Genomic DNA, 24,324 nt, shown 5'->3' with positions numbered 1-24,324 from the left:
TGTTATCCAATTTTAGACCGATTTCAAAGCTTCCCGTTGTGTCAAAAATCTTGGAAAAAGTAGTGGCCTCACAGTTGCAATCTTTTCTTAAATACTCACACTATTTTTGAAACATTTCAGTCAGGATTTAAAGCATTTCATAGCACAGAATCTGCACTCTTGAGAGTTTTTAATGATATTTTAATAACTGCTGACTCAGGAGACTCTGTCATACTTGTGCTTCTAGATCTAACAGCGGCTTTTGACACAGTAGCTCATGATATTTTAATTTCTCGCCTAAAACATTACGTTGGCATTAGGGATACTGCCCTGCAGTGGTTCAAGTCTTATCTGACTGACAGAAGTTTCTCAGTCGCTGTCGGTAAATTTTGTTCTTCATCTGCTGCTCCGTCATGTGGTGTTCCCCAAGGTTCCATCCTTGGGCCCCTTCTGTTTAGCATTTATTTACTTCCCCTTGGCTCCATTATCAGAAAACATAAGGTGTCATTTCATTTTTATGCAGATGATTGTCAGATCTACTTACCACTCAAGCGTAAAGACCCTAACTCTTTTAGACCTTTGTTAGAATGTCTTAAAGATATCAGAGCGTGGCTGGCTCTGAACTTCTTGGATTGTAATGATAAGAAAACAGAGGTCATTATAATTGGGCCAAGTGGCCCAGGTGTTCCTCCATCTGACCTGGGTCCGCTTACATCCTGTGTAAAAACAGTTGTGACCAATCTTGGGGTAAAACTCGATACAGCTTTTAAAATGGACAAACAGATAAATGCAGTGGTGAGAAATGGCTTTTTTCAGCTGAGACAGCTTTCCAAAACTAAGTCTCTTATATCTTTTCAAGACTTAGAGAGGGTTTTACATGCTTTTGTGACCACCCGTCTTGATTATTGTAATGCACTTTATGTCGGTATTGACCAGGCTTCACTGTCGCACTTACAAATGGTCCAAAATGCTGCTGCTCGTCTATTGACAGGGACACGTAAACGCGAGCACATCACCCCTGTTCTTGCTTCTCTACACTGGCTGCCTGTCTATTTTAGAATTTATTTTAAAATTTTATTGTTTGCTTTTAAAGTCTTAAGTGGCGTGGCCCCCACATACCTAACAGACCTCTTACACACATACACCCCACAAAGGTCCCTCAGGTCGGCTGACCAGCTACTTCTTACTGTCCCCAAGTCGAGACTGAAACACCGAGGTGATCGAGCTTTTTCTGTGGTGGCGCCTAAACTATGGAATGGGTTGCCTCTCTATGTTAGGCTGGCCCCAACACGAGAGGTCTTTAAATCTCGATTAAAAACACACCTTTTCTCTGAGGCATTTCAAAATAATAGTCTCTAGTTAGTATTGAGTCATTTTGGGAACTGTTTTTTTTTTTTTTGTTTTTTTTTTTAAGTACTCCTTTTATGGTTTATCCTTTTAAATTATTATTATTATTATTTTATGTGGTTTTTTTGTGCTGTATTGTATTGCTGTCTTTTATCTGGAAAGTGCTTTGTTCAACTTTGTTGTCTTTTAAAGCGCTCTATAAATAAAGTTGGATTGGATAGTTCAGTGGTGATGCTTCACGGTGATTCTTCATGATCAGGTTGGGTACCTGTAATTAGCTGCTCATTCATTTATGCTGTGAAGTGCTCATGAATGGCTTCTTCAGCTAGTAGTTGTGGATGGTGTTAGGTCCTGGTGCTGTCCAGTTCTTCATGCCTGAGGCTCATTGTTGGATGGTTCTTGATGTAATAACAAGTCACTTGTCACTGGTGCTGTGTGACACCTCTTTCCTCCAGATGTTTTGCTCAGTGTCAGCTCTGGGTTGGTTTATCTGTGTGCTATTGTTCTCTTGCAGCTGGGAGTACACCCAAATAGGTCTTTGGAGAAAAGGCAATTTATTTTGTTGGCTTCTGCTTCTCTGCTGTGTTTCTTCATGCATGCACAGTAGGGCACATGTTTTACCAGCTGAGGTGACAGTTGCAGGGAACCATTACTTCTGTCGGAGGAATACTGGTTACATCTGAGTTCAGTGCACCTTCTCCTAGTCCTTACATATTTGGTAGAGTCCAATCTAATGCATGCTGATTTTGAAATAACAAGCAGTATAAAACATTAAACCAGGGGACTTTATTTAGAATTAATTTTTTTAAATGAACACCTGTATTTATGAATGTACTTCGGTGTAGTGCTGTGTATGACTCACACAGACTCTTTGATTCACTGAGGACAACTTTTACTCAGAGGTCACATCCCCCACACAACAGTCAAATATATGGAACCAAAAAAGTATTCCAGCCGATATTTGACTAATTAAATTTTAAAAACTTTTTTTTTCAGCACTGCCTCTGTAAAGAAGTTCCACCAGTGGAGAAGCTGCTCCACTGGTGGTTTTATTTCCACTGGGACCATCTAAACTGAGAGGCTGTGCACTCTCAGCACCGCCAGCTGCTGCAGATAAGAGCATCCAGAGAGCTACATGTATGTATGACAACGAGGTGTCGGTATTCCTCCCTGTGTGCCGTGTCTGTCTTCTCGTTACATGTTGTTAGTGCTGAGACAAAGAAGAAAAACTACTGCTAATGTAGCAAAAAACCCTCCTGGTTGCTGGCTGAGCCAACACTTTCTGTCTGACACCACCCTGATAGAATCCAATGGAGACCAGACTCTTCCAAAGGTTTATCAGCAGCAAAACAGCAGCACAATGACACCACAATCTACAATGGAAATGATTACTGGAAACAGCTTCTGGAAATTTACATAACTCAGAGTGTATGCCTCTCTCTCTCTCTCTCTCTCTCTCTCTCTCTGCATCCCTGCTTTTTTCTCCTCTTCCTTCAATCCCGCAGCATCCCGGCATTTGTTCTCAGCTCCGCAGTTAAACCTGTTAACTTGTATTACATGGAGGAAAAGGATTCCCTCACTGTAATTCACACTGCTGTGAATTCCAGGGCTGTTGTTTTGCTTTCTGGCAGGTTTGAGTTAAGCAATGATTAGTGGTGGAAACAGGAAGAAAACATTGTCCTTTCCTTCCAAAGAAGCTCAGCTCAACATCTACTGTCTCTGCCAATTCGACTCCTCCGTCCTAACAGCCAACACATAAACAACTTATCAACTTATCTGCCTTCGACTCAGTTTTTTCTTTTTTATTTACAGCCACTGAAAGAAAGAGATGTAAAACAGCCTCACAGTTTGTGACATGTACTCTTTATTTCTTTATATTTTGCTTCCAAGGAGCCAGACTTTCCTGTCATTTTTTAAAGTGGTCCTAATCAGTAGTTTCCAGGCTTTCTGAGGCATCTGAACATTTTCGCTCATTTTTTTTTGTCCAGTCCTACATTTCTCCTATACTGTAAGGTCCTGACAGAGAAAACGACACTGCTTTTCTCAAGAGGTTCTTCAGGCAAATACCTCCAGAAATCAAAGCGTGTGATGTTTTCTACTGGAACTTGCCGACGTCAAAATGACTGGAGAAGTGGAACTTGTTGAAAGCAATCAGGCATAGCAGCGAATCTCGAGGATGACACGGTGGACAAACTTGACCGAGCGTGTAAAATCACAACATGGCATTTGTCCTGCTTTTGTTCAACAGTGTCATCGTGGAACAGGAAGCTCACCGATCAAACCAAGCATGGTGTGTTCACAGTTGCTGTTGCAATCGATAGGTTTTATTTAACCATCATCCTGCCAACATATTTTACATACATGGAGTGCTGGTCCCTCGGGAACTCAAGAATAATTTACTGTAAAAAAGCAATCATAATAGCAAATTAATACAAATAGCAAAACTTATTTCTTCTTAAAGCATTATTAGTTATGTAATTAAAGTCACCAAAACAGCTCATGACCAGAATGCAAATCAACCTGTAAATCGACAGCTTTGGGGTCAGCTCTCTCTTCACCACAGCAGACAAGTACAGTGTCCACATCAGTGCAACTGCTCAACCACCTGCTCTGCTCTTCCATCACTCATGAGCAAGACCCTGGGATACTTAAACTCCTCCATATGGGGCATCAACTTGTTAACCCTCCACCCTTTTCCACCTGAAGAACCACAACCTCAGACTTGGAGGTGTTAATTCTCATCCCATCTGCTTCACACTCAGTGACACCCCAGTGCAAACTGGAGGTCATGACCGCCACCCTCCACACCTTGGCTGAACCTAGAATTTCTGTCCATGAATATTAGGAACAGTATTGTTGAGTCTGATTTACAGCTAGCGATTCAAAGAAAGCTCTCGCTAGCGGCTAATCTGAGATTACAGGCAGTTATAGCACCCAATCTGCAACCATATAGTCTTATACCATATAACCATATAATCTCCTTTAAAATGACTTCCCCTAACCCCTGAGTGATATGTGTTACTTCAATTTTGGTCCTATGGCAAATATTAATTGAAAAAATAATTCTGGTTATTAAAACTCTATAGGTAGGATTGGGTATTTTTGACTGGGGTCCCCTGATAAAACAGTTGTATTATATATATTAAAAAATATATATATACACAAATGAAAGCAACGACACATCATTAGAAACAAACTGGCAAAATCATAAAAAAAATGAGAGCTGACAAAAAAATACCTCTGGGGTCTGGATGGACCCCAGTTGGTGGGACAAGGGTTAAACGTTTCAAATGGAGTTTAGGTGCCCCTAGTTTCTCTAAAAATAAAATCAAAGCAAAACAAACATTCAGCCTTGAAGACTTAAGTTTAGGAGGAGTGGGTTTTTTTTTTTTTTTTTTTATGCAGTGAATATTTACTCAGAGAAGTGTGCGGGAGCAGTCTGGAGACAAATCCCCAAGCTGAGTCTTGACACTTTATGCTAATCTGCTCTATTATTTGCTTCTATTTGCCCTTGATGGAGACAGCTGCACCCTCAGGCAAGTTGGAGAAACAGTTTTTGGATTAATGCCTGCCATGACAAACACACACACACACACACACACACACACACACACATAGACAGAGTGTGTGTGTGTGTGTGTGTGTTGGAGCTGATCTGACTGACTTTCAGCACCGATCTCTGTCACCGCTCCAGCCAGCAGACATTTATAACATTTGTCATCCAAAACACCACGACACTTTCTCTGGATAAGAGCAGCTGCTGAGATCTCTAAACAGTTTTTTTTTTTTCACGCCACATTTCTTCCCCAAACAGCAATACTGTTTTCAGACAGACTCCTGTGCTGTTTCAACACAGGACTTAATGTTGGTCCCCGCTAAGAGCCGAGGAGCTGCGGCTGCAACTAAAAGATGACAACAATGTCAAACACTCACACCTAGAAGCTGCCCACTTCAGCCCCCGGTCAGCTTGACAAAGCGACCCTCGAGGGTGAAATGAAGAGGAGAAAGCACTAAAGTTTCGCCACTCTGGCCAGCCAGAACAGTTCGGCCAGTCGAGTGGAAAAAGCTCACATATTTAACCCTTCAGCCGCCGCTGTGTAAACTGAAGATATTCAAGGAGGAATTAAATGTTCTGTGTTGGGAAACCAGCCAAAAAGAAAATCCTGATAACGCTATTCTATTTAAAACTACAAGCAAGGGGATGTCCAGAGTGGTGCCCCTCACTGAAATATGAATACAATGCATATGATTATGCATAATGAGTACTTTTATTATAGGTACTATAAATATATCTTCAGGATATTTAAATAGTTGTCTTGTACAACTCCATAATTAATATAATACATCTGTGTGAATGCATAAGTCTTAACATGTGCTTGAAAATCATACCCAATGTTTTCTACATTAATTCTGATCAAACCACTTTATTCCTGCTGTACCGCCCCATTGAAAAACTCCTGCAAGCGCCCCTGAATACAGCAGACAAACCCACCCAACTTAACAGCCTTCATACATGAGGGATTACTGTAGCTCATCAAGATACACTTTGTATAAACTTGTAACAAAATAATTTTGAATTTAAAAAATGTAAAATGAGGGCGAATTCAACAACAAATGAAAACCAGACTTCTGAGAGGAGAGAGCCATCTTTGGAGAGAACCATCTCTTATGGTTTCATGTCTGCTTGTCCTCCTTCACGCCATGAACTCTATGAACCTCCTCTGTAGTCTTCCTCTTTTCCTCCTGCCTGGCAGCTAAATATTCAGCATCCTTTGTCCGATACATCCACGATCCCTCCTCTGCACATGTCCAAACAATCTCAGCATCTCTAACTTTGTCTCTAAGCTGCTCAGCCTGAGCTGTCCATCCTGGTCATTCCCAGTGAAAATCTTTTCTGCCTCCTGTCTTCTTGTCAGCCCCCTTTTCACTCTTGCCACCCTTGCCGCTCGCCTCCACCCACTCCACCCAAATCAGCATAAATTGGTGCATTTTTAAAGCCGTGTATGAAAAGACATGCACAGAGGGTGCTGCACGAATAGCAAACAGTAAACGTGGTCCTGTTTGTTGCTTGTCTGTGTTTTGTGTGTTGCACTGTGTTGGACAGCTGTCCGCAAAGCAGGGAATTAAGGTTTTACTCTATTCTCCACCCTGCCTAGAAACCAAATCAAATACCCACAATATCATAGCTTGTATAGAGTGTTGAAAGAAAATAAAAATGCAGTGAACAGGCAGATAATTTGTATTTGTTCATGTGCTGCATCTGCTAATGTGGAGACAATATCTGCACACTGGTTCTTTTTGAGCAAACAATAAATATGCAACCTCTGTGTTCCTGCCTGTGGTATGCATATTAAATCTGTTTATATGCATAATATTCATTAAAAAAAAAACTTAAATACTCCTTTCACTATTTAAATGCAGTAATTGATGTAAAGTTTCATAATTGTACTTAACCTATGCTCAATTTTACTTAAGTGACAGCTCCAAGGTTTAAAATGTATTCAGCTCTTTGAGCTGATACGGGCCCACGCTGATTTGGAAGAACAACACACAATAGACCTCATATTATAATACAGCATTTTACATTTGCATTTTAATTTTTCTGAATATTTCAAGCATTTAAGCCAATCTGTTGGGAAGGGGGAAAGAAAAGGTTTTGATCCAGTGAGCAGTTTCATCTAAAGTCAGCTTTTGTTGTGTTTTTGTTTTAATGTTTAGCCTTTGGGGAAGGTCTAGCCACTTATCGATCAATCTATAGCGAGAGAAATGCCACTGCATCGCTGTGGATCAGCAGATTGGCCTTTCTGGATAAATCTCATTAACTGGGCAACATTGCTATTCTGCTGTCAGTCATCAAAACAAAATGTCAAGAGGAATTTGGCACCTTTGCTCCGTGTGCTGAGGGATTTTTAAACAAGCCCATCAAACACTGAGGAGGCAGAAACCTCTCGCTCGAGTCTTGTCAAGAGCAGACCGCTAGCTCTCAGACTTCACTTTAACTAAACAAACATCAACCGCAAAGGACGGGGCAGGGCCAGAAGTCCAAGTGAAAAATTTTAGTACTGGGGTCAAAGAAGCATAATTACACAGCGATCTATTCTGCAGTATTAAAATCATCAAATTTGCCTGGTAAAACTTCAGGTTTTAAAATAATTTTTAACGTAGGCATCAAAGAAGAATGCACAAATCAGTGTTTAACAACACAAAAGATGAAAACAAATACGGACAATAACAGCAGAATCATGCGCAAAATAAAGATCATGACACAACCATCATTTACCTTTGAATAACTTCATAAATGAATTGCAGCTTGGCCTGTAGTGACAAGAGGAAAACTTTCAGTATGGCCTCTTTATTAGTTACATAGTGCTAGTACTAGGTTCAACCCCCCCTTTTGACTTCAGAGATGCCTTAATTCTTTATAGCATAGATTGAACAAGGAGCTGGAAATATTCCTTATATGTTTTGGTGCATACTGACACGATAGCATCACACAGTTGCTGCAGATTTCTCAAATTAATTCAATTTTATTTATATAGCGTCAAATCACAACAAACAGTCACCTCAAGGTACTTTATATTGTAAGGTAAAGACTCTACAATGATTACAGAGAACACCCAACAGTCAAAACGACCCCCTATGAGCAGCACTTGGTGACAGTGGGAAGGAAAAACTCCCTTTTAACAGGAAGAAAGCTCCAGCAGAGCCAGGCTCAGGGAGGGACAGTCTGGCCATTCTCCTCTGGGACCTCTGACACCAAGAAGGCATTCTAGCCCAGAGACCTGCTGCTCACTGGACATTTTCTCTTTTCAGACCATTCTCTGTAAGCCCTAGAGATGATTGTGCAGGAAAATCCCATGAGATCAGCAGTTTCTCACCTGCATGTGGGTCTCCTCAACTGCCTGTCAAACTCATCAACTTGGTTTTCAAGTGACAATTATAAAAACCAAACCTTGGTTTAATTTCTTTAAAGGTCGTTACAACTGATAATTATAATAATTCTGTAAAACAGTGATCATTTCTGAGACTGAGACTATTGTACTGTGAGAAACTGTTGATAGTATATAGGAGATCTGTGCAGCCCCCGCTGTAGAAGTGCCATTAAAACCAGTGTTCTTTCTATGAACCACAGGGGGCAACTCCTGTGACTCCAAAAATAAGTCTGATCATATGGGGAAAAAATGACCCCACTGCTCACTTGATTTATTACCTCAGAAAACACTGGCCTTTACTTTGTGAAGCTTATTTCTGAAAGTTCACAGGCGTTGTGAAATATGCTGTGTTTTAAATGTTGTGGTAACTTTAGTTATCTTGGTCCTCAATTTTAACTTGGAGAAAAGGTAGCCATCGTTTTAACTTTCAGAAGTCCCACTTCATCACTCTCTCTGCTCGTACAACTTAAACCACCTGAATGCCATTTCTCACTTGGGGAAATTTAGCCCTGTGATTTCTGTTTGAAGGCAGGAAACGATATCACCTCGGAGCAGCACGCCATCTCACTCATCAACATTTTGGGCCTTTCTGTTGAAGAAGAGCAAATACAGGGAGAAAAATCTGGCTAGGGAGGAGTGGGTGTGTGAAACCTATTTTGACAGGATGAGTTTTCAGCTCATTCTCTGACAGATAAGGAGTGACTCTTCAGGGCTGTCTTGGATAAAAATAAAGTGGAAATTCAGAGCAACGTTTCAAGAGGCTGAGCAGCTTCCCTGCAGATTTTTATCCTGCTGGTTAGCTAGGGTTTCCCCCCCCCCTCACTAGTGAGTGGCTTACACCATACCATCACTGCCAACCAGCGGGAGACACAGAGAGATTGTTAGCTACCTGGAGCTCTTGTCACTCAGGTCTATCTTAATAGAGATCTCACAGTTTGGAGCAAATACTGAAACCTAAAGCCTCACGGAGACAAAAACCAGCCCAGAGCTTTAACACCAAAAACAGTTGTGGCTGTTTTTGTGTTGTTCAAGTAAACATGTTTAGCTTCATCCACACAGAGCATCGCATCCTCACACATTATCAGTGCCTTCCATACCAAAGACCATTCTGTGTCTTCTGTTCTGACAGCTCTGTGATGAAGGTCTGAGCAGACTCCAGCAATTTAACAGTGTGGTTAAGATAAGGGGGGGGGGGGGGGGGGGGGGGGGGGGTAAATATTTCTAGAATACAACAGGTACCATATGTAGTGGAGACACATGAAACACACTAAAGACATGTACGGAGAGATTTTGTGATAGAGCTGGATGGTCGGGGAAGTAGAATAGTAGAACAATAAAAGCCATTAAAGTTCAGTATAGCAGTATATAATATTATGGATATACATCTCTTTCTTAGCATCTTACTGTCTTTCCTTCACATAGACTTACCCGGGTGGTCTGTCCAGCCATATTAATACCTGCCCCCAGTGTGTTTGGCTCTTTTTGGCTTTTCAAAATATTAAGATATTTTATTCCTCTGAGAAAACAAAGATGTTTGATGAAGGATCTTCAGAAAGCCTCACTATTCTGAATCTTTTACCTTTGACATCCTGCCTTTCAGTGAAAAGTTCCCATCCCCTGGAGTGTTTGGTCCTTTGACCGGCCGACCTCTGTTTGTCCAATTCTTTTACCTTTATAAGTCTTTGAGTTTGCCCCAACCTCTGATATTATACCTTTTGTTCCTGTTTAATGACTAACTATACACTGTACAGCTAGCTTAGGTCTTAAACAGTAACTAAACAGCTGGCCGGCCAGGTTGTTGTAGAAGTCCTCAATATAATTCACCTACTCCAGAAAGGATCTCTTGACCTCCTGTTGGACTACAGCTGGAGACGGTGGGCCTTGTTCTGTCCTAGAGATCTTCTCACAGCTGGAGGGACACTTTAGCTAGAACCTGTAGAAGGTGGTCCATAAGCCTCTAAGCCGAGCTCACTAAAGCTGCAGAACACAGGACTGCCATCAGGAGCTGCAGTCTGAGATGATGAATTTGTGCAGCAGAGACTCGCTGGTTAAACAGCTGCTTATAGCACTCGTTTGTTTGTTTTTATCACTAAATACATACTCAATACAAAAAAAATTTGCAGAGTAGAAACTGCAGTAGTACCACCACTGCAGACAAAAATAGCTCAATAAGAAATAATGTATTATACACAGCCTTTTTTTATTGAATTTCATGTTACAAAACATGAACTATATTGCCAAAAGTATTCAATCACCCATCCAAATCACTGAATTCAAGTCTTCCAATCACTTCCATGGTCACAGGTGTCTAAAACCAAGCACCTAGGCATGCAGACCTCACAATGCACTTCTGGAAGAATGGTCAAAAAAAATTCCCATAAACACTCCTAAACCTTGTGGAAAGCCTTCCCAGAAGAGTTGAAGCTGTTATAGCTGCAACGGGTGGGCCAACATCATATTAAACCATATGGATTATGAATGGGATGTCATTCAAGTTCATATGTGTGTGAAGGCAGAATATAGTGCATACATGCACATTGTTTTAGGTATTAAATCTGGTATATAAATGCAGAACATGAATGATACATTGATATTTACTATAAAGTTTGTGTTACTGTGTCAGTCTTTAGTCAGCAGAGTCAAGATTGTTTCTGTACATTTGAATCAAAAGATACAAAAGAAAACCTAACAAATGGCCAAAGACTTGTTGCAGCAATCTCACTTTAATGAATTAAAACTATATTTTGAAAAGTTTTCCCGACTTGGTTAACGATCATAAATAATGACTGCAGTATCGATGTGCTATGAGACTTAGGAACTGTGCAGTAAATAACATTACAGCCTATCTGTTCAAGTGTTAAACTGCAGCATAAATCTCTTGGAGCCTGAAACCCACTTTATCCCCACAGACTATCATTATAAAAAAGGGGTTCATAAAAATGTTGACAGGAACTACATAAAATGGGGACGCTCTTATTTTCCGTACCTTTAAATTCAGGACAGTGTTGATGTCTGCAAAACTTTCCCTGAGCCAAGAAAAGCTATTGTTAACAAACACACTAAACAAGTTCAAGTTACTCCAAGCAAAATTTAATACTGCAAGCAACATGGTGTAAGGTTGCTGCACCGCATTTAAAGTCTCTGGTTTCCATTCAGCGGACCCTCTGCGTGAACGTACAGTTTGGGCTGGCAACAAAAATCAGGAGTCAGAAAGGAACTCTGTCAGCTGGTGTGTGTGTGTGTGTGTATGTGTGCGTGTTTAAATAACCAGGCAGAATGTAATTACCATGCAGAACCAGTAGAAAGAGACACAGAGGTGGTTTTGTCTACATTTGCATGTCTGTAGAAGGGAGGGAAGTTCCTCAAAGGTGGTCCCACACATACATATGCATACACTCAAACACTGAGTGAAGAGATAAAAACTGTCGACCTGCCTCTGTACACATTAAGACCCTCTTGCCTCACCACCCATCCTCAGCTGAAGGCATCACTTCATGCTCTGAGGGTAGCTGTCACTCAGCTGTTCAGTGAGATGTAAATTAATGTTACTCTGCTTTAATTAATGTAACAGATAGTCATAAGTCTTAATAAAAAAAAACAAAAACTGAGCTATTAAATGTAACTGTCTGTGTGGAGACAAATGATGCCCCGAGTGAAAGAGCTGCATCGTCAGATCCTGTTGATGAACGAAGGGGAGACGAGAGCATCTGCAGTGATGGGGGAGCTGCTCTACCAGCCGGATCCTGTTGATCTGATTCCTACTCTTGTCTGTGGTCATGACCTCTAGGTTCTGACCAAAAGAAAAATATTACTGATGCTGGCAGCCAAAAACAAAACAGGCATCCTCTGTAGGGCCTGTGACCTCAGACTCAGGAAAAGGGTGAATACTGAAAAACATCAGGGCTGTTGCTTGGCTTGGCTTCTTTGTGAGCCAGATTTCAAGATGGATGGATGGAAACCAGTTTTTTATTTGTAGTGAATGTTAATATACTAACCTGCAAATTTACCGTACATGTGGTATAAACTCTCACAGGACACTACTATTAACTACATTTTGCTAATACTGGTTTGGACCCACATTTTGGTCCATACTGACACAGATCCATCAGCTGCACATCCATGATGTGAATCTCCTGTTCTACCACATCCCAAAGGTGCTCTATCAGATTGAGATCTGGAAGCACTGGTCATAAAAGGATGGACATGGTGTTTAAACAAAGCTCAGTTGGTACTAAGCAGCCCAAAGTGAACCAAGAAAATACCCTCGACACCATCCAAATATCCCCCTCTACCTGCCTGAACCACTGATACAAGGCAGGATAGATCCATGCTTTTTTGTTATTTACCCAAACTCTGACATTACCATGCAAATGTTGTAGGAAAAAACAATACCAAACCATCCATCCATCCATCCTTCTGCTTATTAAATTCAGGGTCACAGTGTAGCTGGAGCCTAGCCCAGCTGGCATAGGGTAAGAGGCAGGGTACACACTAGACCAAACTCAAATGACCTGGGGGCCACTTCTGGCTCTGTCATCTCAGTGGAGGGCCACTGTTTGTGGTTTTATATAATATTTCACCCAGTTCAGCAGGGAGAGTTTAATGGTTTGATCCCAGAGTTGAAGCTGCATCACGGCTGCTTTCGCATACATTTCATGATGTCAGTGTTGGGATCACATCTGAGGAGGCAGAGAATAATTTCAGAGAGCCGACTGACCCGGAGCAGGAGCAGCGTGTGTCTCTGAGGTAAAATAGTCTGATTTTACTGTTCCCACATCGCTGTATATTCACTGTATCATGCGCATTTTGAGCTATGAGCTCACATGTTGCTGAATGCAGCGCTCTGATTGGTCAGATCTGTTTTTTTTGCTTTCGAAAGTCAGAAGAATCAAATTTGATCAGAAAAAATAAATGCTGCAAATTCGTCCTGTGAAATGACGCAGTCAGCTGCATTAAAAACAGGCAAGTCTGAAAAAATATTTTTAATGTACGTAATTTACACATCCAGTGTGTAAGGGCCTTTCAACAGGCACGGGAACCAGCGAAGCTTGTGAGTTTAATTTTAGGGGTAACGTATCACGTAACAAAGACAAGGGTCGTGACACGAGTCAAGAGTGAGTCATCAATTCACGAGCCGGAAGGAAGGGGGGGGGGGGGCAGCGGGAAGTGGCTCCCGGGCCAGGAGTTTGAGACCCCTACCCTAGACAGTTTGCCAGTCCATCACAGGGCCAACACAGAGAAACAGACAACCACTCACATTCACATTCATGCTTACGACCAATTTAGAATCTCCAGTTAACCCAACCTCCATCCATGTCTTTGGACTGTGGAAGAAAGTCAGAGCACCTGAAAATAGAACATGCAGACATGGGGAGAAAATGCAAACACAGCCTCTGTTTTGAGGAGTTTGCATGGACTCATCAGATGACACGTTTTTTCAGTCTTTAAGTGTCCAGTTTTGGTGAGTTCATGAACTGTAGCCTCAGTTTCCTGTTCTTAGCTGACAGGAGTGGCACCCTATGTGGTCTTCTGCGGATGTAGACCATCTGCTTCAAGGTTTGACGTGTCGTGCGTTCTGAGATGCTCTTTTGCATACCTTGGTTTTAAGAAGTGGTTATTTGAGTTACTGGCGCCTTCCTTTGAGCTTAAAGCAGTCAGGCCATTCTCCTCTGACCTCTGACTGCTCTGAACTGCTGCTCACTCAACATTTTCTTTCTTTTTTTTTTTTTTTTCCTTTTTCTTTTGTAAAACCCAGAGATGGCGGTGTGGGAAAATCCCAGTAGTTCAGTGGATTCTGAAATACTAAAGACCAGTTGTTGTCATGTGATTGGCTGATTCCCAGAACTTTTTAATCACACATTATATAAAAGACAAACTAACACTAACCACTACTGAAAGTAACCAGCTGCCAGAGGCCTTGTTAGAGGAGTCAAGATCATGAGAATAAAAAAAAGTAGAACACAAGACAAATCACGATTTCAACAGCTCGCTGGAATCCTTGATCTCCATCACATTAACAACGCTGGTGAAGTCTGAGTATTTAGTCAAGAAAACAAATATTACTTTGAGGAGCTTCTTTTCCTAATCATATGATGATAATACTTTGAGCATGAAGATCCTCAGACTTTCACAGTTAAAATCTTATAATTGTACCAGTTCAAAACCATCAAATATTACTGAGGAATTTATTTGTTTCCTTTCTTGTCTTCTGCTACATAATCCATCATCCATATTAAAATCCATCTGTCATTTATCCATCCATCCATCCATTTTCTTCCGCTTATCCGGGGCCGGGTCGCGGGGGCAGAAGCCTAAGCAGAGAAGCCCAAGCTTCCCTCTCCCCAGCCACCTCCTCCAGCTCATCCGGAGGGACCCCAAGGCGTTCCCAGGCCAGCCGAGATACATAATCTCTCCAGCGTGTCCTGGGTCTACCACGGGGCCTCTTCCCATCTGTCATTTAATTAACTTAAACTGTCAACAGTGAATCTGGCTCAGGCGTCAGACTTTGTTGCTTTTTTGTTTTATGAGATGACGGTTTTTTTTATTGTTATTCAAACCAGATTTGGGGGGAATTAAACAAAAAAAAAGATGTTTTATAGATTAAACAATGAATGGAAATGTTGTCAGATATTTCAAAAATAAAAATAGCTGCAGACTGTGTTCATATTCCATTTGAGATTTTACTGAAAGCCATTTTCAAAGGTACTTCAATAGAAACCATAAAAGCCATATTGTCATTGATGTTCAAATAAAATATTTAAGCTAAGTTAGAAACCATGTACAGTACCAGTCAAAAGTTTAGACACACCTTCTAATTCAGTGGTTTTTCATTATTTAAATATTGTCTGCATTACAGATTAATGATAAAGTCATCCAAACTCTGAAGAAATACACAAGGAATTATTCAGTTAAAAAATGTTAAACAAATATGTTTTATATTTTACTTTCTTCAAAGTAGGCACCTCTTGCTTAGATGACAGCTTTGCACATCTTCACATTTTCTCAGTCAACTTTATGAGGTAATCACGTGGAATGGCTTTCAGTTATAAGCTGTGTTAATTTATTGAATTTCTTGCCCTCTTAATGTGCTTGACACTGTCAGCTGTGTTGTGAAGCGGTAGAGTTGGTATACAGTGAATAGACCTATTTGAGTTATGCTCTAATCCATATTACTGCAAGAACTACTCAGCGAAGTAAAGAAAAACACCAGTCCATCATTACTTTAAGAAATGAAGGTCAATCAATCCAAAAAAATGTCAGAAACTTTCAAAGTATCCCACAAAGACCATCAAACGTTATGATGAAACTGGCCCTCATCAGGACCGCCCCAGGAAAGGAAGACCTAAAGTTACCTCTGCTGTAGAGGATCAGTTCATCAGAGTTACCAGCATCAGAAACCACAAGTTAACAACACCCCAGATAAGAGCCCACCTAAATGCTTCACAGAGTTCAAGTAGCACACACATCTCAACATCAACTGTTCAGAGAAGACTGCGTGAATCTGGACTTTATGGTCAAAGAAGCCACTTCTAATGAAGAACAACAAGAAGAAGAGAATGGGCTGTGCCAAGGAACACAAGAAATGGACATTCGACCAGTGGAAATCTGTTCTTTGGTCTGATGAGTCCAAATTTGAGATTTGTGGTTCCAAACACCATCATGTCTTTGTAAGACACAGAAAAGGTGAGCGGATGGTTCCTACATGTGTAGTTCCCACCGTGAAGTATGGGGGAGGAAGTGTGATGGTATGGGGGTGCTTTGCTGGTGACGCTGTTGGTGATTTATTCAAAATCCAAGGCACACTTAACCAGCACGGCTACCCCAGCATTCTGCAGTGACATGCCATCCCATCCGGTTTACACTTAGTGGGACCCAATTGAGATGGTTTGGAATGAGTTGGACCGCAGAGTGAAGGCAAAGCAGCCAACAAGTGCTCAGCACCTCTGGGAACTCCTTAAAGACTGTTGGAAAACCATTTCTGGTGATGACCTCATGAAGCTGATTAAGAGAATGCCAAGAGTGAGCAAAGCTGTGATCAAAGCAAAAGGTGCTGACTTTGAAGAATCTAAACTCTAAAACATATTTTGGTTTGTTTAACACGTTTAAGTTTACTACATGATTCCTTATGTGTTCCTTCACAGTCTGGATGACTTCAGTGTTAATTTACAATGTAGAAAAAAAGAAAACATGGAACGAGAAGGTGTATCCAAACTTTTGACTGGAACTGTATAAAACTAAAAGTGTACTTTAGGTGTTAGACTTGGAGTTTTTATTGTCCTGATGGAGTAGACAGCAGCTCAGTCTATGTTTATCATTTCCCATGCAGCCAGTGACTGAGCAGATATTAGCTTGGCCTTATCAGCACAGGCCACAAAGGGCTGAGGGTGAAGTGGAGTGGAAACAGCTCCTCAGGGATACAGCTAATGATGGTCCCCACTGATTGAGCCTGACACTGGGCCTGAGGTGTAGCCTCACTGTGGAGGACCAGCAGCAATATCCACCACTGTGTAATTTCAAAGATAACAGAGAAATCTTCTTACTCTGTAAAGCTGGAGTTAAGAGTATTGATGTTAACTTTCTAATTTTAGCTGATTATAATTCAGAGGACAGACTGCAAGGTCAGTGTTCAAATCCTCAGAGGATGCAAAAGTTCAACTGAGGAACATAAAACTCTCTGTTCCCTCAGCGGGGCTTTTTTTTGTCGGGCTGAATTCTTATGTCAGCTACAATAATCTACCAAAACTCAGAGGAAGCTGTTTTTTAATCTTTCAGTCTCAATCAAATTTATATGGATTAAAATAGCTGATAAAATATTTGCAGTTGTATTATTTGTAACATTATACTCCCACCCCTGCAACCTAAAACCACTAACTGTAGACTCTGCTGTGCTCAAAGCAGATCAATTATTTACTGCTAACTATAAATCGCATGTTTGCTTCAGTGGCTTTACTCTCTGTACAACAGATAAGAAGCAGGAAAACTCCATATAGCTTGATTATGGTACTTTAGACTTTTCAATTATTTCCCAAGGGTCACCACAGCGGATGGATCCGCATGTTGATCTGTCACAGATTTTACACCAGATGTCCTTCCTGATGCAACCCTCTCAATTAATGTCGGGCAGCATTATGTGAACTAACTTGTGACCCCCTGAGGTTGGATTTGTGTCTCCTTTTCGTTTTTTGTCATAATTTGGGTCAAAGTCATCTTTCAAGAGCTGCTTGTATTGAATCAGTGACTACAGCTCTAACCATCTCTTGGGCTTAAATGTGTAACTGGAGCAATTTAAAGTAGGACAGTCCTTCGAAAGAGCGTGCAAGCTCAGCAAAATGTTTTTCCTGGAAAATGAAAGTGCATTAATGTGGGGCTTGAGATAAGAGCTATTATAGAGCATCCAAATTAAATGTGGACATGTTCTTCAAACATTCATTGTTTTATGTAATCTTGATTTAAAAACACATGTGTATAAACTGTGGGGTAGATTCACATCAATTATTGCTGATAATAATAACAGCAATGATGGGAATAAAAAAAGATTTCATGGCCACTATGTCATCATTGAGTCTGCTCACAGCAGTGTTTCCTACATATAAGAAAATGTGCGTAAAGAGATTTTCATTTTCCTCCAAAGGAAAACCTACTAGGCGTGTAATAAAAAAAAAAAATAGTTGATATTTTTCAAAATGGGGATTATTATTTACTCATGCATAAAATTCATTTCTGTTTATTGAATAGCCAGAAATGGAGGAAAGCGTATACATTTCTGTCAAATAACAGCCTCAAATAAATGTACAACTGATCATGAGAACTATGAGGTGGAGGCCACTGACTTTTTCCCCTCCTCATCTTTTCTGACTGTTTTTTCACTAGTTTTGCATTTGGCTGGGGTTAGTGTCATTACTGGTAGCGTGAGGGGATTCCTGGACAGAGGTTGGACAGGTAGTCCAACTCCTCCAGGATGGCACATCAATACGTGCCACTGCCAGGTTTGCTGTATCTCCCAGCACAGTCTCAAGAGCATGGAGGAGATTCCAGCAGACAGGCAGAGCGGGACAGGGATGTAGAAGTTCCTTAGCACATCAGCGGGATAGGCACGTGCTTCTTTGTGCAAGGAAGAAGAGGATGAACATCGTCGGAGCCCTACAAAATGACCTCCACCAGGCCTCTGGTATGAATGTCTCTGACCAAACAATCAGGAACAGACTTTATGATTTCGAGATGAAATCATGTTTACATAACTTAGACAAATCACAGCTAGTTTGGTCTTCCCGGGTTTAGAGCAAATTTAAGCTACTGTGCGTTTGATTGGATGTTTTCCTAACTTGTCCCGCCCTGTCACAAAATTAAATCAGTTCTGATTGGATGTCGTCCCCGCCAAGCATTTTCGTCTCGTTTTCATTCGTTGACGAAAGTGTCGATTAATTTCATCATCGTTTTTATAATTTTAGGTAGTTTTTATTTAGTTATCGTCTCGTTTTCGTCATGAAACAAAGGGACGTTGATGAAAACTATGACAAAATTAACACTGTTTATGTTTCAGTGCATCTGATGCTGCCAGGAGATCAGTGATGCCCTGGTCCAGATCTGGGAGGAGGTTCCCCAGGACACCATTCATCGTCTCATTAGGAACGTGTCCCAACATTGTCAGGCATGCATGCAAGCATGTGGGGGCCATCCAAAGTATTGAGTACCATTCTGAGTTGCTGCAATTAAATTTCAGCAAAATAGCTAATTGCATAATTTTTTTCACTTTCATTTTCAGGGTGTCTTAATTTCAGCCTTCTGTAGGTTGATAATTTTCATTGCCAACAGTGTAGCATCTTTTCATTCTGAACACATTACTCAGTCCATGACAGTAGAGATATCCAGCATAATTTTTTTTTAGCCATAGAGATCTAATGTGTGTTTTCAAAAATTATTTCTTTTTCTTTGAGCAGTATATGTTGTTGCACTTAGTCATACACACAGTGAAGGTGTTTTGTGGTGGAAAAATATCTACTTATTATAATAGTGAAGATGTTTTTAAGTATATTTAACTTTTTTTTATTGAATCCATAATGCAAATTAGTATGCATTGGAGACAACAAGCTTGTTTCCCGCTACAATAATGTCCACTGCTCGTGACATCATCAGTCAATGCCCTAACCGTGAAACACTACCAATATACTCCAACAGATGGCAGCAAAGGACTATGAAAACCTTATAACACTGAATTTCTCGGCAACGAAAACAGGAGTAGTACGTTTCTTTTCATTCACCTCTTTATACACTATTCCGCATTTAATCATTAGTTATTAATCTCTGTCTCTCTTCCACAGCATGTCTTGAGTCCCGTCTCTCTCCTCAGCCCCAACCGGTCGCAGCAGATGGCCGCCCCTCCCTGAGCCTGGTTCTGCTGGAGGTTTCCTCCTGTTGAAAGGGAGTTTTTCCTCCCCACTGTCACCAGATTCTCATATGAGGTCGTTTTGACTGTTGGGTTTTTCCTGTAATTATTGTAGGATCTTTACCTTACAGTATAATGTGCCTTGAGGCAACTGTTTGTTGTGATTTGGCGCTATATAAATAAAATTGAATTGAATTGAATTAAAGTGAAGCCAGTGTGGAAGTACCTTAAACTTTAGTTCTTCCCAATGACTACAACAGTGAACTCTTGTGGAACTTTACTCTCATGTGGCTGGCTTACTTGTGGTTCCTAGAATTTCTAAAAGTGGGAATGGGAGGCAGAGCCTTCAGCTATCAGGTCCCTCTGTGGAACTAGCTCTCAGTTTGGATTCAAGAGCCATACATCCTCTCCACTTTTAAGATTAGGCTCAAAACTTTGCTTTTGATAAAGTTTATATCTAGGGCTGGATCAGGTAACGCCAAACCATCCTTTATGCTGCTCAGGCTGCTGTGGGACTTAATGCGACACACACGCACACACACACAAGCCAGTCACAGCAGATGGCTGCCCCTCCCTGAGCCTGGTTCAGGTTTCTTCCAGAATATTACAACTGGTGACTGTCAAGTTTTTAGCCAAGTTAGTGTAGTTTCAGAGCCAGTTAAAAAAAAAAAAAGAAAGAAAAAAAAAAGGTCAAGGGTTAACTAAGAAATTGTTGACACCAAAATGACTACGTCCATCTTTATAAGTCAGAATTACAGTACCACTCAAAAGATTGGACACACCATCTCATTCAATGGTTTTTTTTTTCTACATTGTAAATTAACACTGAAGTCATCCAGACTGTGAAGGAACACATAAGGAATCATGTAGTAAACTTAAACGTGTTAAACAAACCAAAATATGTTTTAGAGTTTAGATTCTTCAAAGTCAGCACCTTTTGCTTTGATCACAGCTTTGCTCACTCTTGGCATTCTCTTAATCAGCTTCATGAGGTCATCACCAGAAATGGTTTTCCAACAGTCTTTAAGGAGTTCCCAGAGGTGCTGAGCACTTGTTGGCTGCTTTGCCTTCACTCTGCGGTCCAACTCATTCCAAACCATCTCAATTGGGTCCCACTAAGTGTAAACCGGATGGGATGGCATGTCACTGCAGAATGCTGGGGTAGCCGTGCTGGTTAAGTGTGCCTTGGATTTTGAATAAATCACCAACAGCGTCACCAGCAAAGCACCCCCATACCATCACACTTCCTCCTCCATACTTCACGGTGGGAACTACACATGTAGGAACCATCCGCTCACCTTTTCTGTGTCTTACAAAGACATGATGGTGTTTGGAACCACAAATCTCAAATTTGGACTCATCAGACCAAAGAACAGATTTCCACTGGTCGAATGTCCATTTCTTGTGTTCCTTGGCACAGCCCATTCTCTTCTTCTTGTTGTTCTTCATTAGAAGTGGCTTCTTTGACCATAAAGTCCAGATTCATGCAGTCTTCTCTGAACAGTTGATGTTGAGATGTGTGTGCTACTTGAACTCTGTGAAGCATTTAGGTGGGCTCTTATCTGGGGTGCTGTTAACTTGTGGTTTCTGATGCTGGTAACTCTGATGAACTGATCCTCTACAGCAGAGGTAACTTTAGGTCTTCCTTTCCTGGGGCGGTCCTGATGAGGGCCAGTTTCATCATAACGTTTGATGGTCTTTGTGGGATACTTTGAAAGTTTCTGAAATTTTTTTGGATTGATTGACCTTCATTTCTTAAAGTAATGGTGGACTGTTGTTTTTCTTTACTTAGCTGAGTAGTTCTTGCAGTAATATGGATTAGAGCATTACTCAAATGGGGCTATTCACTGTATACCAACTCTACCGCTTCACAACACAGCTGACGGTCTCAAACACATTAAGAGGGCAAGAAATTAACACAGCTTATAACTGAAAGCCATTCCAGGTGATTACCTCATAAAAATGCCAACATATGCAAAGCTGTCATCTAACCAAGAGGTCCCTACTTTGAAGAATCTAAAATGTAAAACATATTCTGGTTCAACACTTTTTTGTTTAGTAAATCATTTCTTATGTATTTCTTCAGAGTTTGGATGACTTTATATTAATCTACAATGCACACCATTTTTAGATAATGAAAAACCACTGAATTAGCAGCAAACTTTTGACTGGTACTGTAGTTCAGAGTACCTGGAGACCTGTCATGTTTTTTTTAATTTTTTACCAAAATTATGATCTCTCCCTCACCTTAGCCAAAGGTCTTTTATTCCCCAACCACAAACAGGAGTCTGGATGTAAGCGTTGCATGTGAACATAAATATGTTTTGTTGGAATGTGACCTGATCTGCTTTCATCCAATGACCTGCCAAATTTGTTTCATTTTTAGACCTTATTTATTTGTACTGTATGTGCTTGTGTGGACAGTATTTCTTTTTAGTTGAACACGAAGCTTCAAATGCCAACAAACAGAAGAGCAAGAAGACTGCATCTACTGGCCACTTTTCTAACGCTGATTACTGTGAACAGAAATCACCCAACCAGTGACTACAAAGCGGAGATGTCAACCTCGATATAATTCTCATTAAAACTTCTTATGTTCATTTCCCTGGTGAGTAGCTCACGGAGGCTGTACACCGTCTACTCCTGAAATAATTCCTGTCGACAGTAAAGTAGCATATATAAAAATATCTGCTCAGTTTCTGTGGAAAACATCTTATCAAGTGTTCGTGTGTGGACTGGAGCACAGTTTCTGACATGAAATGCTTTCGCAGGTTGTGAGCTGGATGTCTGTACAGTACAAGCCTGCACATCATATCGGCAGCGTCACAGTTTCTGAGCTGCATGGATCTGTCTGATCTCCACATCATTTCACACGTGTCTGCTCCCCTGAGTCCTGCGATGGGAGGTGTGACTACACCTCTGGCTTCTGGCAGATAACTTCCCCTCAGGGTTACTGTCATTCAGGGGGTTTAAATTATAAAACTAATCAGCATGAAATCCTGAAGCCTGTCGAAGTGCAAAAAAAAAAACTAAGACAACCCAAACCATCTGAAATAAAAAGGAAATTAAAACGGGTCTAGGGCTCTCCGCTCCTCTCCCCAGGTGTGGCTCATTAGCAGGAAATTCACAGGTGTGATTCATCACCTTAATTAAGGCTTTGTTGCAGTACAGTGCTCCACTTCCACTACCCCACTGTGCATGCAGCCCGCTGGCTCCATGATCAAAAAGCAGCCATTGTTGAAGTTATTAGTTAGAGCCATTGTTTTGCTGCAACAGAAAGTCAAAATGTCTCCTATGAAAAAGCCCTGCTGTAGCCTTTTCTGATGTTTTTATACACAGAAAGTAATCAAGTTTAAATGTCACATTCTTGACACTGTGGAGAAATTAAAAACTACGATGGATAAAATATCAGAACCTTTGAGAACAAAAGAAGTCTTAAAATTGTCACATTTGTGATGTTAAATATGAAGACCTGCCACTGTTTGACCCATGGACCGTTCCTAAAAGATGCATGTTTCTAATGGCCAGCAGGGGAGAAGGCAAAAAGAAGGCTGAGTTTATAGAAGTCTACTGGAAAAACGACCCTTGACCTTCCATCCATCCTCTTCCACTTATCCTGTGGTTAAAATATTTTTTAAAAAGCTGAAAAAGTAAATGGTACAAAAATAAGATACTGTTGGAGGAACATTTTGCAGCTAATGAGGTTAACTGGCAACAGGTCAGTAACATGACTGGATATAAAAAGAGCATCTTAGAGAGTTTGTCAGAAGTAAAGATGGGCAGAGGTTCACCAATCCACAAAAACTGCATCTACAAATTGCGGAACACTCGGAATAATTTTCCTCAACATAAAATTGTGAAGACTTTGAATATCTCGTCACCTACAGTACATAATATTGTCCAAAGATTCAATATTGGATCTTTGGGCCCTCAGGCAGCACTGCATTAAAAAAACAGGCATGATTCAGGCTCAGGAACACTTCCAGAAATCACTGTGAACACAGTTTGCTGTGCCACCTACAAATGCAGGTTAAAGCTCTATTACAAAAAGAAGCAGCCATATGTGAACATGATCCGGAAACATCATCTCCTCTGAGCCAAATCTCCTGTAAAACAGACTGAGACAAAGTGGAAATCTGTCCTGTGGTCAGACTAACTGAATGTCCCCTGGACTGAGGAAGCTCTTAGTTCAAACGCCTGCATTTCTGATAGTACGGGGGTGCATCAGTGCCTATGGAATTGGCAGCTCTCACATCTGGAGAGGCAGCATCAACGCTGAAAGGCATATGCAGGCATATACCTCTTTGTCAAGGAAGGGCTTGAATATTTCATCGAGACAGTTCTATACCAGAATCAGGCTGTTAAAAGAAGAGAGAACGCTGCAGTGATAAACTCGGTCCCAACTTTGTCGAGACGTGTTGCTAAAATTCAGATTCAAAATGACTGAATTATTTTATTAAAGAGATATATTTTCTCAGTTCAAACGTCTGAGATGTTCTATTGTCAATAAAATATAAGATTTACAAATCATTGTGATCTGTTTTTATTCACATTTAACACTGCGTCCCAACTCTTGGAATTGGGGTTGTAGTTGATAAGCAGCTACTCTATGAGCATGCAATGTTTCCATCTTCTCAATCAGATCCAAACACAAGTGTAGCAATGCTGAAGATCCTGTCACAA

Source organism: Archocentrus centrarchus, chromosome 17 (assembly GCF_007364275.1).
Source record: "Archocentrus centrarchus isolate MPI-CPG fArcCen1 chromosome 17, fArcCen1, whole genome shotgun sequence".
Taxonomy (NCBI): Eukaryota; Metazoa; Chordata; class Actinopteri; order Cichliformes; family Cichlidae; genus Archocentrus; species Archocentrus centrarchus.
This window is presented reverse-complemented; position numbering follows the sequence as displayed.